This window comes from Pinus tabuliformis, chromosome 3_2 (assembly GCF_031772625.1).
Source record: "Pinus tabuliformis cultivar Carrire ecotype Pingquan chromosome 3_2, CPIR1, whole genome shotgun sequence".
Lineage (NCBI taxonomy): Eukaryota > Viridiplantae > Streptophyta > Pinopsida > Pinales > Pinaceae > Pinus > Pinus tabuliformis.
In genome coordinates this window covers 980,238,652-980,255,830 of record NC_142302.1, presented here as the reverse complement: position 1 = coordinate 980,255,830, position 17,179 = coordinate 980,238,652, and positions in this window count along the sequence as shown.

The window sequence follows — 17,179 nt, the reverse complement described above, 5'->3', positions numbered from 1 at the left end:
TTGGGGAATTATTCCATGGTCAAAAGAACAAAACATATATTTATTTAAAAATATTGTTTACCATAACTTTAATGTGAACTTTAAATTTGTCCAATTACTAATTAGCAAAGAAAATAAACCCAGCATCTAATTCCTAATTAGTGATTTGTTGCATTTAATTAGTAATTTGCTGTGATGGAGAAGGACATGACTTTTGGTCTTTTTTGTAGTTTTGGGTTAGTAAATATAGTATCTAAGTACAATAGCAAAGCAATTTTGATAAGTTTATTTTATAAATTAAAAACTAAAATAAAAAGATTAAAATTAAAAAAACATTTAAATTGTACGAGTTGAAATGTAAATTTGATCATGAGCTGCAAGAAAAAAAATCATTATCTTTTGGTGTTGTATACTGTTGCTTTTTGCAATATCTGTGTTCCATTTAAGCAAGTTAGTTTTCTTATTGAAATTTTTTCAAAGTATAATGAAGGCACGTACATCACAGATAAACAGATGCCATTAAACATAGTTGTTTTTCTATTTTGTGATTATCTTAATTAGGAAGTATAGTTTAATATAATTCATTTATTTGATATAAGATAAGCATAGGAGATATGATGTCATATAGAATGACGAAATTTGGGATAATTGAAAATAATAAAAGATTGGAGATTGACTATAGCATTTCAAATTACTCTATTTATTAGTCAGAAATAATGTTTTGAGACTTCAAATTATTCTATTTATTAGTTAGAAACTATTTATTAGTTAGAAATAATGTTTTGACAGTTCAAATTACTCTTTATTAGTTAGAAATAATGTTTTGACAGCTTGATTTTTAAAAGTTATTATGTTATTAAACTTTATACCTTAGAAACTATTTATTAGTTAGAAATAATGTTTTGACAGTTCAAATTACTTTTTATTAGTTAGAAATAATGTTTTGACAGCTTGATTTTTTTAAAGTTATTATGTTATTAAACTTTATACCTGGTAACAAGAAAGTAATACAACTCGAAGGAATGATATTACATGTTATGAATTATGAAAGCCATATTCAATTAATACTGTTTTAAATAAGAAATAGATAACAGTTCATTTCAATGTGCGAATCTTTTTATTCAAGGAATTTTATTTCTTTGTGATTGGAAGTGTAGTCTTTGCATCTTGAATACTGAATAATAAAAATATTATAGGAAACTTATAGTTAGTTAAAACTATAAATAATTTAATAGTTATAATTAAATATAAATGAATAAGAGGTATTTAATATTATATGGGTAATTTAAATCATAAAATGCATTATTTATTTAAACAATGCAAGATAGAGTGTGATATTACAATTAAATAAAAATAAATAATAATAATATTTTTATATTAGATCAAAGATATTGAAATTTAATTAAACATTAGCATAATGAATCAAGAGCCATAGAGACAAAATAAATAGTGCCAATGCAATTTTTATTAACTAATAATTAATGCATTAAACATTGGCATAATGAAAAAATATTGGACCAGAGATATTGAAATTTAATTAAACATTAGCATAATGAATCAAGATCCATAGAGACAAAATAAAAACTGTCTATGCAATTTTTATTAAGTAATAATTAATGCATTAAACATTAGCATAATGAATCAAGAGCCATAGAGACAAAATAAAAACTGCCAATGCCAATTTTTATTAACTAATAGTTAATGCAACATTCCACTAAATGAATGTTCACATACAAGATGATCATTTAAGAACATAGGATTTGTGCTGCAACATTTTGCCTTCTGTCAATACAATGTCATTTTGCCAGCAATTACAGCAGTTCATTCCAAGTCTGCATGTTTCAAAAATTTCAGTTGAAGGGGATCCCATGGAATTTGCAGAAATTTATGCTTCTTTATACTAGCTTAACTGCTGAATTTTAACAAGATCATTTCCAGACTTTCCTAGAATGGCTGCAACTGTGCGTTCAGATGCTACAACTTCAACTGTGCGTTCAGATGTTACAACTTCAACTGTAGCTTTTGTGATAAGCTGACCAGCTGCTGTGACACTGCCAAAGGTGATATACAATGTCAAGAACATTAGCACAGAAATACTGATCAGCAAAAGCAGTATGATAGTAGCAATTGACAAAATTTTGCAAATGTTATGTACCTTTCAAATCTGGCAGAAGTCTGTTGACAAAGAATTGGGTCTTCAAACTCAGAGAAATTGCCAATACTGTTTAGCCGGACTACCAAAGGTGATATACAATGTCAAGGACATTAGCACAGAAATACTGATCAGCAAAAGCACTATGATAGTAGCAATTGACAAAATTTTGCAAATGTTATGTACCTTTCAAATTTGGCAGAAGCCTGTTGACAAAGAATTGGGTCTTCAAACTCAGAGAAATTGCCAATACTGTTTATATTGCGATTTGACTGAATTTTGAAACAAAGCATATAGTTAGTTAGTACTGCAGGTGTTCATGTTTACAGACAGATTTATGGTTGTCACACTGCCAAAGGTGATATACAATGTCAAGGACATTAGCATAGAAATACTGATCAGCAAAAGCACTATGATAGTAGCAATTGACAAAATTTTGCAAATGTTATGTACCTTTCAAATCTGGCAGAAGTCTGTTGACAAAGAATTGGGTCCTCAAACTCAGAGAAATTGCCAATACTGTTTATATTGCAATTTGACTGAATTTTGAAACAAAGCATATAGTTAGTACTCCAGGGGTTCGTGTTTGCAGACAGATTTATGGTTAATTATCTTAAATAGAAATTTAATTGAATCAAGGAATCTGCTTTTGTTGTAAGAAATCAAAATCATAAAGTAGCAACAGAGGGACAGTAGACGAATTGTTGGCAAATGTTGGAAAATGTTGGAGGGAGATCAAGAACTGCATACTTGTTTGCTGTGGATTGCCTGAAATTTTAATCAGTGATTCAGATTTTCCTGGGCTAACTTCAAGAAGATTAACTTTGGCATCAGAAATCTGACCATACAAAGAAAACATGATCAGTAAATAAAGTGTGTTCATAACAATGCATCAACAATTGAGCTTGTTATTCGAGCATGCAAGAGTCCATGGTTATTTGAGCATTATAAGTTAATGGCATTCTGGTTGAATACTGAGGGTTTTTCTTAACTGTGGTTGGCATGCGCTATGGTGGTCTGATTGGCGGCCAGCTGTTCCTGCTCGAGATGCTGGAAAGTTCGGCTTGGGTTTTACTGTCTTCGTGGCCTTTGGGGTGGTATTGTTACTTGCTTGTTTAGCTCTGCAGTCTGTGTGATTTTTCGTCTGTGGTGGAGTTCCTGGTTGCTCGGATATTGTTACTTGCTTGTTTAGCTCTGCAGTCTGCGCAACTTTTCGTCTGTGGTGGTCTTGTGGGCGGACAACTGTCCCTGGTCGAGATCCTGGAGAGTTACTCGACTTGGGTTTATTGTCTCTTCGTTTCCCTCAAGAGTCCATGGCTATTTGAGCATTATAAGTTAATGGCATTCTGGTTAAATACTGAGGGTTTCTGTTATCTGCATGGCTTTTATGAGCGATATAAGCTAAGTCGAACCAAGGTTTTGGAGGTTGGATAGGTTGGTATTGGGGGTGGAAAGGTTTTGGGGTGTTATTGGGGGCCTCGCATAGTTGGAGGTGAAGGGCAGGTGGTCCGGTGACTCCCAAGCCGTTATGTAACGTTGGTATGAATCGGACTGTGTTTGTGCCCTTTGGGTTATTATTGGTACTTGGTTGTTTAGCTCTGCCATTGCTATTTGGGTTTTGCCCTGTTCGCGGCCTTTGGGTTATTATGATTACTTGGTTGTTTAGCTGCGTGGTCTGTGCGATTTTTCCTTTCTATTTGTTCTATTGTGTGCGGTGAAAACACAATGCGGTTCCTGCTTGTTGTGTTAGCTGCATGCAAGAGTCCATGGTTGTTTGGGCATTATAAGTTAATGGAATTGTGGTTGAATACTGAGGTTTTGTCTTAGCTGCATGGGCTTTATGCAAATTTGGGTAAATGTCTGCGTGAAGCTATGATTGTTAGTTGTATTGTTTAGAGGTTAAGTTCGGCTACTGCATTATAAGTTAATGGCATTTGGATTATGGATATTCGACTTTGATATTACTCCTAGAACGGAAGGTTGCTTTGTTGACTAAAGCTGTATAAGACTAAAACACATGCCTAATATGGCTTGTTGCAGCTTTGCAATGTTGACGAGATCTGTTTTGATTTGCAAAAACAGTGTATTAGAAAGTGAGTATTGTACATACCTCAACCAATTGATCACTTTCGAAAGCAGACCGAGGAAGTTGTTCTCTTTGTAATATTCTAATATTGGCAGCTGTTGTGTGCCTCATATCAGAAGTCGGTACAGCATCCCTGCTAATTAGACAACACAATTTCAAAAAAAGATCAAGTTGCTGAAACGTACTTTATCATATGCAATCCTATTACTGGTTACAGAACTGTATCTGCGATCAAACTTCAGATTCACGCTAACTAGCTAAACATGAGAATGCAGAAGGAAAGATCACAAGTTTGAGGCTACAAAGCCATAAACCTTTGGCACAAGCCTGTAGCATGTGCTTTTCAATGAAGTCTAATATAAACATTGGCTGGAAATATTGCAGAATGCTCAGGATGTAGGCAATTAAATGCAAAGAACCGACTAGAAATTTTAGACAATACTGTGTGTGAAGTGCACTTCAAATCATATAAAAAATGAAATGGGTTGAGGTAAACTTACTGCTTGGACATTCTTTATCATGGTTATTTTAAAACGCCAAATAAACCTTATTCTCCGCCCCGTAAACCTTAATTTGACTTAGGAAAAACGGCAAATAATTCCAAATATCGCTGCGGTCAACCCAAAGACAGCGATCGATAATCCCCGGCAAGGACTAGTAACTATGTGTCATGATCTTTGTTTTTTATTGTCGAGTCAAATGAATGCAATTAAACTAAAACAGAATGCACACAGAATCCTGACTAACACGCAGCAAAGTTTTAGAGTCATATATGTAAAAGCAAGTAAAGCAGAAAATAAACGTACTTTCACAGTGAACTGTGAGCGGTTCTGTTTTAGAAGATAAAGAATTGCAAAAAAGTCATTTCTATCTATATCTGAATCCAACAGAATTTGATGCGGTGCTCCATGCGATGGAAAAATTTGACAACTTAGGTAAGCCAACAGAAATATTTGGGAAAGAATAAACACATGTAACATCATCATGATGCTCTATGACGAATTGCACTTTGTATCATCAAGTGCACTTGCTCATGCAAATAAACTAGTTGAGTCAAAACAGTAGTCAAGTTATGCAAGACTGAAATAACATGGAAGTGTAATCTAAAACATCTGAACTCAATTTTGCATGTAATAATATGTTGAGCCATAAATAAAACAAAGATGTTTGGATAAGGTATTTGCAAAAAAACCTAAAATAGTTGCAAACAGAAAGAAGCATCAAATAGTTGCAGATTGCACTTGCCTTATGTGAGCAGGGAAGAGCACAATTTCAATATAAGATCAAGCTCCTTAAACGTGTTTTATCGTATGCAATGCTATTGCTGGTTACAGAATTGTATTTGCAATCAAACTTCAGATTCATGCTAACTTGAGCCTGCTTCTACCCTGATTGAAGTTGTTTTTCTTCTGATGCATGACCAAGTAAAATAGAATGTCAACAATGCAGCAGAAGATTGAAACTAATATAAAAGTGGTTTCCAACATTAATGCAATTGATATATCTAGCCATTTAGCTAACCAACGTATGCAAAAGGTATTACCCCATAAACCTCGTTCAGACTCCTTTATATTTGTAGATGCAGAATAATGCATTTTATGAAGATATGTACCAATGTCATTAACACGATGTAACTCGTATAGGAACTGAGGTGCTAGTTCATATTGATATGAGTGTATTGCTTCAACGTCATTGTTCTTTAAGCAAAAAAGAAAGTGGTCTATTAATGCATTTCGCAATTCACTTGAAGTATAACGAAAATGTAGAAGCATTTCGAACGAGTCAAATAGACAATCTGCTACAGTATATGAAAATGCATTTAGTCTAAAAAGACCATTTCTTTTTAATACAATGTCAATGTTGTCAGGCAAAACGCATTGCAATCTGAAGTTGTAATTGTCAACATCTATTATTTCTTCCATTATGTGCAATTGCTTATCAGGGTTGCCTTTTGCAATTGTCTTGTACAACTTTGCAAAAAAATATTGATGAAGCTAGCAAAAACTGAACATGACTGACATCGACAGGCCACCAAACCTCCCTGAAGCTTGTAAACACCAAAATGTTTCCCAAAGAACAATGTCCCTTTTTCAACAAAACTACCAATGCAAACAATTGGAGTTTCGTTGAAAAAGGGAGATCGTTCTTTGGGAAAGGCTTTGCCGTTGAGAAGCTTCACGGGGGTTTGGTGGCGTGATCTGACATATCTACATTTAAATATAGATATGTAAAAGGAGGAGATATATATAGTAAACATTAATATTTTAAATAGCAAATAGCATGTTTGTATAGTTGCCATACATACCTTTTCGAAGCAAGCGGTTGGGTTGCCTTTCCTAATTGAGTTATGTCGTCTATTTCTTCAGTTGTTTGTTTTCCTTTTCCAGGATTTATGCTATGTTATAGAATAGGAACATATATTTAGTTCAATTTCAAAGAGCATACATATAGAAGTAAAGAGTTAACAAGGAACATTAAAACCATAGAACCATACATATGTAAAGATAGAATGGATATATACTAAACATTAACATTCTAAATACAAATTGGCATATTTGTATAGTTGTTATAGACATACCTTGCTGAACATTATTATTCTAAATACAAATCAGCATATTTGTATAGTTGTCATAGACATACCTTTGCAAAACAAGTGGTTGGCTTGCCCTTTCTAATTGCGTTATGGATTCTATTTCTTCAATTGTTTCATTTCGTCTCTGAAGATTTAGGCTATGTTATAGAATACTAACATATATCTAGTGCAAACTAGAAGAAAAAACTGAACAAGAACATTAAAACCATAGAACCATACATATGTAAAAATAAAAATAGAATGCATATATACTAGACATTAATATTCTAAATACAAATTACCATTTTTGTGTAGTTCTCATAGACGTACTTTTGCAAAACAAGTGATTTGTTTGCGCTTTCTAATTGGCTTATGCATTCTATTTCTTGAATTGTTTCATTTCCTTTTTCAAGTTTTATGCTATGTTATAGAATAGCAAGACATATTTAGTACAAGTCAAAAGAACATATGAAAGTAAAACTTGAACAAGAAGACAAGATGCATAATCCATGGAAAAGGAAAGGCAAAAAGAATATACTGTGTTTGTTTATGTTGCATCTTGTTGTTCTTTTTTCTTGGTTGTTCTGTTCAATTGAAAAGGGTTTTACTAGTAGAATCTGCATGCATAAATAGATGGGGTCATATCTGCAAATTTATGATAGGATAGTTCTGTTCATTAATTGAAAAGGATGTGTCTGGCATAAGTTGCATTGATCAACACAGAACGCCATATATGCAAATGTAGAATGGAATGCATAGTATGTATGTTGTTATCACTTCGTTTACCACAAAAATATATTGTAGTATGCTTTAGTAAAATAGATATGATAAAAGCAATGAGATATTGCAAAAATGTCAAAAATTGGAATTTTGTAAACTGTTTCATGTGTATATCATAGGTTAAGGAGAAGAGATATTATATCATGGTCAGACCAATATGCATCCAATACGAAAATTTTATAGTTTATATTGCCTACATTTTCCCAAACATGGTCAATCAATGATTTGTGCATGCTATTAGTTTTGTCAACTAGGAAATGAAGATTGTAGTTTTGCATGTAGGTTTCTAGCTGCTTTGTTTTTTGATTGCAATGCGCCATGTCAATATTCAAGTCCCCTAGTATAACTATGATATTGTTTAGATCTAACTGGTAAAAGGATTTTGCAATGACGTTGAGGATATTGTTTAGGTTTGCATGTGGCAATGCATATATATTGAGTATTGGAATTTCTAATGTGTCAACTTTTATTTTTGCAAACAATGCTTCTAGAAAGCAGTCTTCAAAATGGGTATGTTCAAGGACAATGATATTTTCCTTTATCAATATCATTACTTCATGCTTAATGCAACTTGAGATGCACTTGAAATTTTTGAAGTCTTCATTTAAGTCGAACTAAGGTTTACGGGGCAGAAAGGGTTGGGGATCTTATTACGCGCTTTGCATGGTTCAAGGCGAATGGCACGTGGCGCACGTGAGGGGCACGTGGTTGCATGCGGTCTGGTGGTCTCATCGGCGGCCAGGTGTCCGTCCTCGAGATGCTGGAATGTTCAGCTTGTGTTTTACTGTCTTCGCAACATTTGGGTTGGTATTGTTACTTGCTTATTTAGCTATGCAGTCTATGCGATGTTTGGTCTGTGGTAGAGTTCCTCTGGTAAATGTCTGCGTGAAACTATGATTCTTAGTTGTATTGTTTAGAGGTTAAGTTCAGCTACTGCATTATAAGTTAATGGTATTTGGATATGGTTATACTATATGGATCTAAACAGAATTCAAGGATCAAGGAACCTAAACAAGGCATTGAGAACCAGATACGAGCAGTGCATAAGCATAATTCCGTAATGCTTCTCAACAAGATCCATCATTATGGGACACTGCAGGTATGATCCATATAAATGATGAACATGTAATATATTCAAAGGGCAGGTTTGGCAAACACAGCAACAATTTGCCTAAGCAAATTGTCCCAAGACTATTGCCAATTGTCACATGTCAAAGAAGATGCCCAAAAATTACAGATCTTTGATGATTCACAAATTGTGGTGAATTGGATGAATGCAACAAATTGATTGGATAATTATAAACTTCAACCTATATTTCAGGAGATTCGACTTCGTTAGACAGAGTATTTAACACATTATGTTTGAACATGTTTACAAAGACAGGAACATGGAAACTGATGGACTGTCAAAAGCAAGATTACACAAAGACAGGAACATGGAAACTGATGGACTGGCAAAAGCAAGATTACACTTGGTAGCATGAGCTTGGCTTATTCAACAGAGAGTGGAAGGACAGCTGATGGAATGTCTTTTAAATGCCAATATCTATGTATAATTTTTTATGCCACTGTTTATGAACATATCTAGCACCTGATTCTTCATGAGACAAAACTGGTTTCAAATCTCTGATGTATGTCAAAATGACCATGACAGTATATGAATCTAAACAGAATTCAAGGATCAAGGAACCCAAACAAGGCATTGAGAACCAGATACGAGTAGTGCATAAGCATAATTCCATAATGCTTCTCAACAAGATCCATTATTATGGGACACTGCAGCTATGATCCATATAAATGATGAACATGTAATATATTCAAAGGGCAGGTTTGGCAAACACAGCAACAATCTGCCTAAGCAAATTGTCCCAAGACTATTGCCAATTGTCGCATGTGAAAGAAGATGCTCAAAAATTACAGATCTTTGATGATTCACAAATTGTGGTGAATTTGATGAATGCAAGAAATTGATTGGATAATTATAAACTTCAACCTATATTTCAAGAGATTCGACTTCGTTAAACAGAGTATTTAACAGATTATGTTTGAACATGTTTACAAAGACAGGAACATGGAAACTGATCGACTGTCAAAAGCAAGATTACACAAAGACAGGAACATGGAAACTGATGGACTGTCAAAAGCAAGATTACACTTGGTAGCATGAGCTTGGCTGATTAAACAGAGAGTGGAAGGACAGCTGATGGAATGTCTTTTAAATGCCAATATCTATGTATAATTTGTTATGCCACTGTTTATGAACATATCTAGGACCTGATTCTTCATTAGACAAAACTGGTTTCAAATCTCTGATGTATGTCAGAATGACCATGACAGGGCTGTTATCAGATAAAACTCGCTTCAAAGCTTCGATATATGTTAGAATGACTATGATAGGGCTGTCATATTGACATTTTTGGAAATTGTTTATGAAACAAGATATGTTCCCAGCAATACTTTGATCACTTCCTATGCTTAAGCATATCTGTGAAATGCAGGAATATATATAATAAATGTAATTTTGTTTTCATAATAAAATAATTTTTTCTGTCTGAGCAGAATAAGGTAGTTGAACATCATATGAAAACCAATCTGGTTATAACTAGCTAACATGACATTTTAATCTAAGGTTTAAATAGACAAAATGTCTTGATTCATCATTATACAAAGCTACTTGCATGCATTACTCAACTTGTACTTGTTGGGATCATCTCAAATAATATTGTTGTTATGATTATAACAATTGATAATATTAATATTAATATTAATGTAAACACAAAATAAACAATGACAATTTCAGATTTGAATTCCAATATAATTGAATGACAGAAAAGATCTCAATGACTGAATACAGCTTAAATATCTATGTTTTTTAAAACAATCACAGAGCAACTCGACTATAAATCTAGAGTAACTGAACCATAAACCTACACAATGCAAAAATTAAAACCCTAACAAATTCACAAAAAACAATTAATACAAAAATTGACAAAAAGAAATTAGTCGAATAACACCGTACCTGGAACAAAGCCGAGTATTCAAATTGCTTCTCGTCTAGACAAATTCATGCACAACAGAGCCTGTACCAAGAACCACAGCTTCACCTAGGCCATCTCAGCCCAAATGACAAGGAAGTCACATGGTGCTCGAAACTGACATTTACGGGAATTTCCATAAAACCCATGCAGGTAACAGAAACCCTCAGTATCATAGAAAAGCTTATAATTTTTGCAAACGAAACATTTCATCCAATATATAAGCAACAACAAACGAACAACATCTAGTACCAATATAGCAAACCTTGAATTCAGCACTTGTTAACAAAGCAAATGAACTTAACACTAACTAAATGAACTTAACAAAGTTGTTAACAAGGCAACCTTGCGTTCTAGCAGTAATATCAGAGTCGAATATTCATACATCCATAACAGAATTACAGACCTCAACAAACATTAAGGACAAAAGCAAACATATACATAAATTATACGAGCGAAAAATGTTGAATACACGCCTAAGATATGAAACCGTGCAGTTACAAAACAGACTGCAATCTTCAATATTTTAACATTTCAAACAGTTCAAAATCTGCAATTTATTTAGATGTTCATGTGCAAAAACAGTTCAAACTACAAAATACTGCGACTCAATCTGTACCAAGAACCATAGCTTCGCCCAGGTCCACTCGGTTCAAATGATAACGAAGCAACATTGTGGCTGAAACCCACATTTACAGAATTTTCCATAAAACCTATGCAGCTAACAGAAACCCATAGTATCACGGCAGCCAGCAACCGCATCGGTCAACCCAAAGTCAGCAATCTATCAATCGCATATAGTCCTTGGCAGGGATGACGGAGTAAGTGGACTATAAACCTAGAGTAACTGGACCATAAACCTACACAACGCAAAAATTAAAACACTAACAAATCGACAAAAAGCAAGCAATACAAAAATTGACAAAATGCAATTAGTAGAATAACACCGTACCTGCAACGAAGTTGAGCATTCGAATTCCTTCTCCTCTAGAGCATATGCATGCACAACGTAGCCTATGCCACTACCATGAGAAAATGTGCAAATGACGTAATTGGTTAACGAAGTCTGCACACAAAACCCTCAGTATTCAACCAGAATGCCACTAACTTATAATGCTCAAATAACCATGGACTGTTGCATGCAGGTAACAGAAACTCTTAGTATTTAACTAGAATGCCATTAACTTATAATGCAGTAGCCGAACTTAACCTCTAAACAATACAACCAAGAATCACAGCTTCACGCAGACATTTAGCCAAATTTCCATAAAGCCCATGCAACTAAGACAAACCCTGACTATTGAACCAGAATGCCATTAACTTATAATGCTGAAATAACCATGCACTCTTGCATCCAAGTAACAGAAACCCTCAGTATTTAACCAGAATGCTATTAACTTATAATGCAGTAGCTCAACTTACCAAAGCGACAGCACACAGTCGAGCGATAGAAGCTGCACCTGGAACAACACAACCGCAACCAAACGTTTGCGATAGAGTTAACCGAACAGCCAGGAACCGCATTGTGTTTTGACCGCAGACAATACAACAAATACAAAGGAAAAATCGCAGAGACCGCAGACCTAAACAACCAAGCAACAATAATAATCCAAATGCCATTAACTTATAATGCAGTAGCCGAACTTAACGTGTAAACAATACAACTAAGAATCACAGCTTCACGCAGACATTTACCGAAATTTCCATAAAACCCATGTAGCTAAGACAAGCTCTCACTATTCAACCAGAATGCCATTAACTTATAATGCTCAAATAACCATGGACTCCTGCATGCAGGTAACAACAATCCTCAGAGCAGGCAGGAACCGCATTGTGTTTTCAGCGCAGACAATATAACAAATACAAAACAAAAATCGCACAGCTAAAGAACCAAGTAACAATAACAACCCAAAGCCGCGAACAGGGCAAAAGCCAAATAACCATGAACTGTTGCATGCACGTAACAGAAATGCTCAGTATTTAACCAGATTGCCATAGAGAAGCCGAACTTACGAAAGGCACAACCAGCAAGCAGGAACCCCAGCGCACACGAAAAATCGCACAGACTGCAGAGCTAAACAACCAAGGAACAATACCCGAGCACGCAGGAACTCCACTGCAGACGAAAAATCGAACAGAGTGCAAAGCTAAACAAGCAACTAACAATACCAATCCAAAGGCCGCGAAGACAGTAAAACCCAAAGGCCGCGAACATACTAAAACCCAAGCCGAACTTTCCAGCTTGTCGACGAGCAACAGCTGGCCGCCGACGAGACCACCACAGCGCATGCCGACCACAGCTAAGACAAACCATCACTATTCAACCAGAATGCCATTAACTTATAATGCTCAAATAACCATGGACACTTGCATGCATGCAAGACAAAACGCCAGTATTCAACCAGAAGACAAACCCTCAGTATTCACAATAATAATCCAAATGCCATTAACTTATAATGGAGCAGCCGAACTTAACCTCTAAACAATACAACTAAGTATCATAGCTTCACGCAGACATTTAGCGCACCAACTCTACCGCAGACCAAACATCGCACAGACTGCACAGCTAAAGAAGCAAGTAACAATACCAACCCGAATGCCGCGAAGACAGTAAAACACAAGGTGAACATTCCAGCATCTCGAGGACGGACACCTGGCCGCCGATCAGACCACCAGACCGCATGCAACCACGTGCCCCTCGCGCGCCACATGCCATTCACCTCGAACCATGCGAAGCGCGCAATAAGACCCCCAACCGTTTCCGCCCCGTAAAGCTTAGTTCGACTTAGGAAATATGCCAAATGTTTGCAAAAATCCCGTTCGTCAACCCATGGACAAAACCTCAGTATTGAACCAGAATGCCATTAACTTAAAATGCTCAAATAACCATGGACACTTGCATGCACGTAAGACAAAACCCCAGTATTCAACCAGAAGACAAACCCTGAGTATTCACAATAATAATCCAAATGCCATTAACTTATAATGCAGTAGCCGAACTTAACCTCTAAACAATACAACTAACAATCATAGCTTCACACAGACATTTACCCAAATTTGCATAAAACCCATGCAGCTAAGACAAAACCTCAGCATTCAACCACAATTCCATTAACTTATAATGCCCAAACAACCATGGACTCTTGCATGCAACTAACACAACAGGCAGGAACCGCATTGTGTTTTCACTGCACACAATAGAACAAATAGAAAGGAAAAATCGCATAGACCGCGCAGCTAAACAACCAAGTAATCATAATAACCCAAAGGTCGCGAACAGGGTAAAACCCAAATAGCAATGGACTCTTGCATGCAGGTAACAGAAACCCTGAATATTTAACCAGAATAACTTACCAAAGTCACACCGAGCAGACAGGAACCCCACCGCAGATGACAAATCGCACAAACTGCAGAGCTAAACAAGCAACTAACAATACCCGAGCAGGCAGGAACTTCACCGCAGACGAAAAATCGCACAGACTGGAGAGCTAAACAAGCAAATAACAATACCAACCCAAAGGCCGCGAAGACAGTAAAACCCAAGCCAAACTTTCCAGCATGTTGAGCAGGAACAGCTGGCCGCGGATCAGACCACCATACCGCATGCCGACGACAGCCAAGACAAACCCTCAGTATTCAACCAAAATGCCATTAACTTATAACGTTCAACTAACCATGGACTCTTGCATGCATGTAAGAGAAACCCCCAGTATCTAACCAGAAGGCAAACCCTCAGTATTCAACCAGAATGCCATTGTCGAACTCACCAAAGCCACACCGAGCAGGCAGGAACTCCACCACAGACGAAAAATCGCACAGACTGCAAGCAACAATACCCGGGCAGGCAGGACCTCTACCGCAGACGAAACATCGCACAGAACAATACCAACCCAAATGTCGCGAACACACTAAAACACACCCCATGGCTTCCAGCATCTCAAGGACGGACACCTGGCCGCCGATCACACCACCAGACCGCATGCAACCACGTGCCCCTCACACGCGCCACGTGCCATTCGCCTCGAACCAGAATGCCATTAACTTAAAATGCTCAAATAACCATGGACACTTGCATGCACGTAACACAAAACCCCACTATTCAACCAGAAGACAAACATTGAGTATTCACAACAATAATTCAAATGCCATTAACCTATAATGCAGTAGCCAAACTTAACCTCTAAACAATACAACTAACAATCATAGCTTCACGCAGACATTTACCCAAATTTGCATAAAGCCCATGCAGCTAAGACAAAACCTCAGTATTCAACCACAATTCCATTAACTTATAATGCCCAAACAGCCATGGACTCTTGCATGCAGCTAACACAACAGGCAGGAACCGCATTGTGTTTTCACCGCACACAATAGAACAAATAGAAAGCAAAAATCGCACAGAGCGCGCACCTAAACAACCAAGTAATCATAATAACCCAAAGGCCGCGAACAGGGCAAAACCCAAATAGCAATGGACTCTTGCATGCAGGTAACAGAAACCCTGAATATTTAACCAGAATAACTTACCAAAGTCACACCGAGCAGACAGGAACCCCACCGCAGATGACAAATCGCACAGACTGCAGAGCTAAACAAGCAACTAACAATACCCGAGCAGGCAGGAACTTCACCGCAGACGAAAAATCGCACAGACTGCAGAGCTAAACAAGCAAGTAACAATACCAACCCAAAGGCCGCGAAGACAGTAAACCCCAAAGGCCGCGAAGACAGTAAAACCCAAGCCGAACTTTCCAGCATGTCGAACACGAACAGCTGGCCGCCGATCAGACCACCATACCGCATGCCGATGACAGCCAAGACAAACCCTCGGTATTCAACCAGAATGCCATTAACTTATAACGTTCAACTAACCATGGACTCTTGCATGCACGTAAGAGAAACCCTCAGTATCTAACCAGAAGGCAAACCAGAATGCCATCGCCGAACTCACCAAAGCCACACCCAGCAGGCAACAACTCCACGACAGACGAAAAATCGCACAGACTGCAAGCAACAATACCCGGGCAGGCAGGACCTCTACCGCAAACCAAACATCGCACAGAACAATACCAACTCAAATGCCGCGAACACAGTAAAACACACCCCATGGCTTCCAGCATCTCGAGGACGGACACCTGGCCGCCGATCACACCACCAGAACGCATGCAACCACGTGCCCCTCACGCGCGCCACGTGCCACTCGCCTCGAACCATGCGAAGCGCGTAATAAGACCCCCAACCGTTGCCGCCCCGTAAACCTTATTCTCACTTAGGAAAATGCCCAAATATTTCCCAATATCGTCGCGGTCAACCCAAAGTCAGCGATCTATCGATCGCTTATAGTCCCCGGCAGGGACTAATAATACAAAGTATACGGAGGTACATATATCTTAAGAAGTATACAACGTTGTCTATGTATTATATGTGGCGAGAGCTGAAATAAATTTGTACGTGGAGGTCATGTTTTTGGAGTTTTTAGCCAAAGCCGAAATAATTTGTAGTTTCTTTTGGCAAGAGAGACCTGAAATAACTTAGGGTTAAATAGTTTTTTCGAGTGAATGTTTTTTATTAAATATATGGGTTTTGTATTTTTTTTTTAAAATTGTAAGGTATTTGAATTGTGGAGAGTTCACAACTGAAACTTTTTATTTCAATAAATTTTTAGAGAATTTTGAGAAAATTCAACCAAATAATATACTCAAAAAAATATATTCGAAAATTATAATTATCTTTAGTAATTTTTAGATAGGATAGGATAAGATAAGATAATTATATTTATGTCCAACTAATGATCACAAAGTAGGTCAAAGGGACTGTTGAGTACACTGATGTATATACAAAGCAGGAGAACCAAACTGTCTCCTATAAAAGATACAATGCATGAAGTAAATCAACATTTGGCCCTAGCGCAAAAGATTCAGGAGCTAATAGGTCTGAGGATCACACCCATCTCTCCTAACATCTGAGGTTGAATGAATAACACTGAAGAAACTCAACAAAGTTTGTTGGCCCAATGAAGAGTCGATGGCAAGTGCAGACTATCCACTAAATCGTATCTTGTGGGGGTTCACACGTTGTTGAATGTTGGAGGACCTAGTTTGTCTCCCAGGAACGGATCTGAGACGAAACTGCTACTAAGATCTCGTGTGGCAGAGTGAGGTCCTACGAATCCTCACTAATCTGGAGTCTGGATATGTACTGGTATCAATCTATTTCTTGGTGCCCCTGTCTGAAGGTAGTACCCTGAAAAATGTCATGATCCTCTGTGTGGGGTTTGGTCTAATGAAAGGCTGAAAAATATGCCCTCGGAACCTAAGAGCCTCCTGCATATATAGGGCCAAACATCTCTTATCAGGGTACCTGAAAAAGTCGGCAAGGGTTCGAGAATCTCTGAACAAGCAATGAAACCTTCCTCTGATCTCGTAGTAGACAGGGCATCCAAGGATGAAGTGCACCTCGGTCTCCACTTCTTGTAAATGACATACCTGGCAGAGTCTGTCTAGTCTATCCATCTAGTGGTCTGTCTCTACCCGAAGTCTATGAGAACCTACTCTGAACTGGCCTAGAGGAATGCG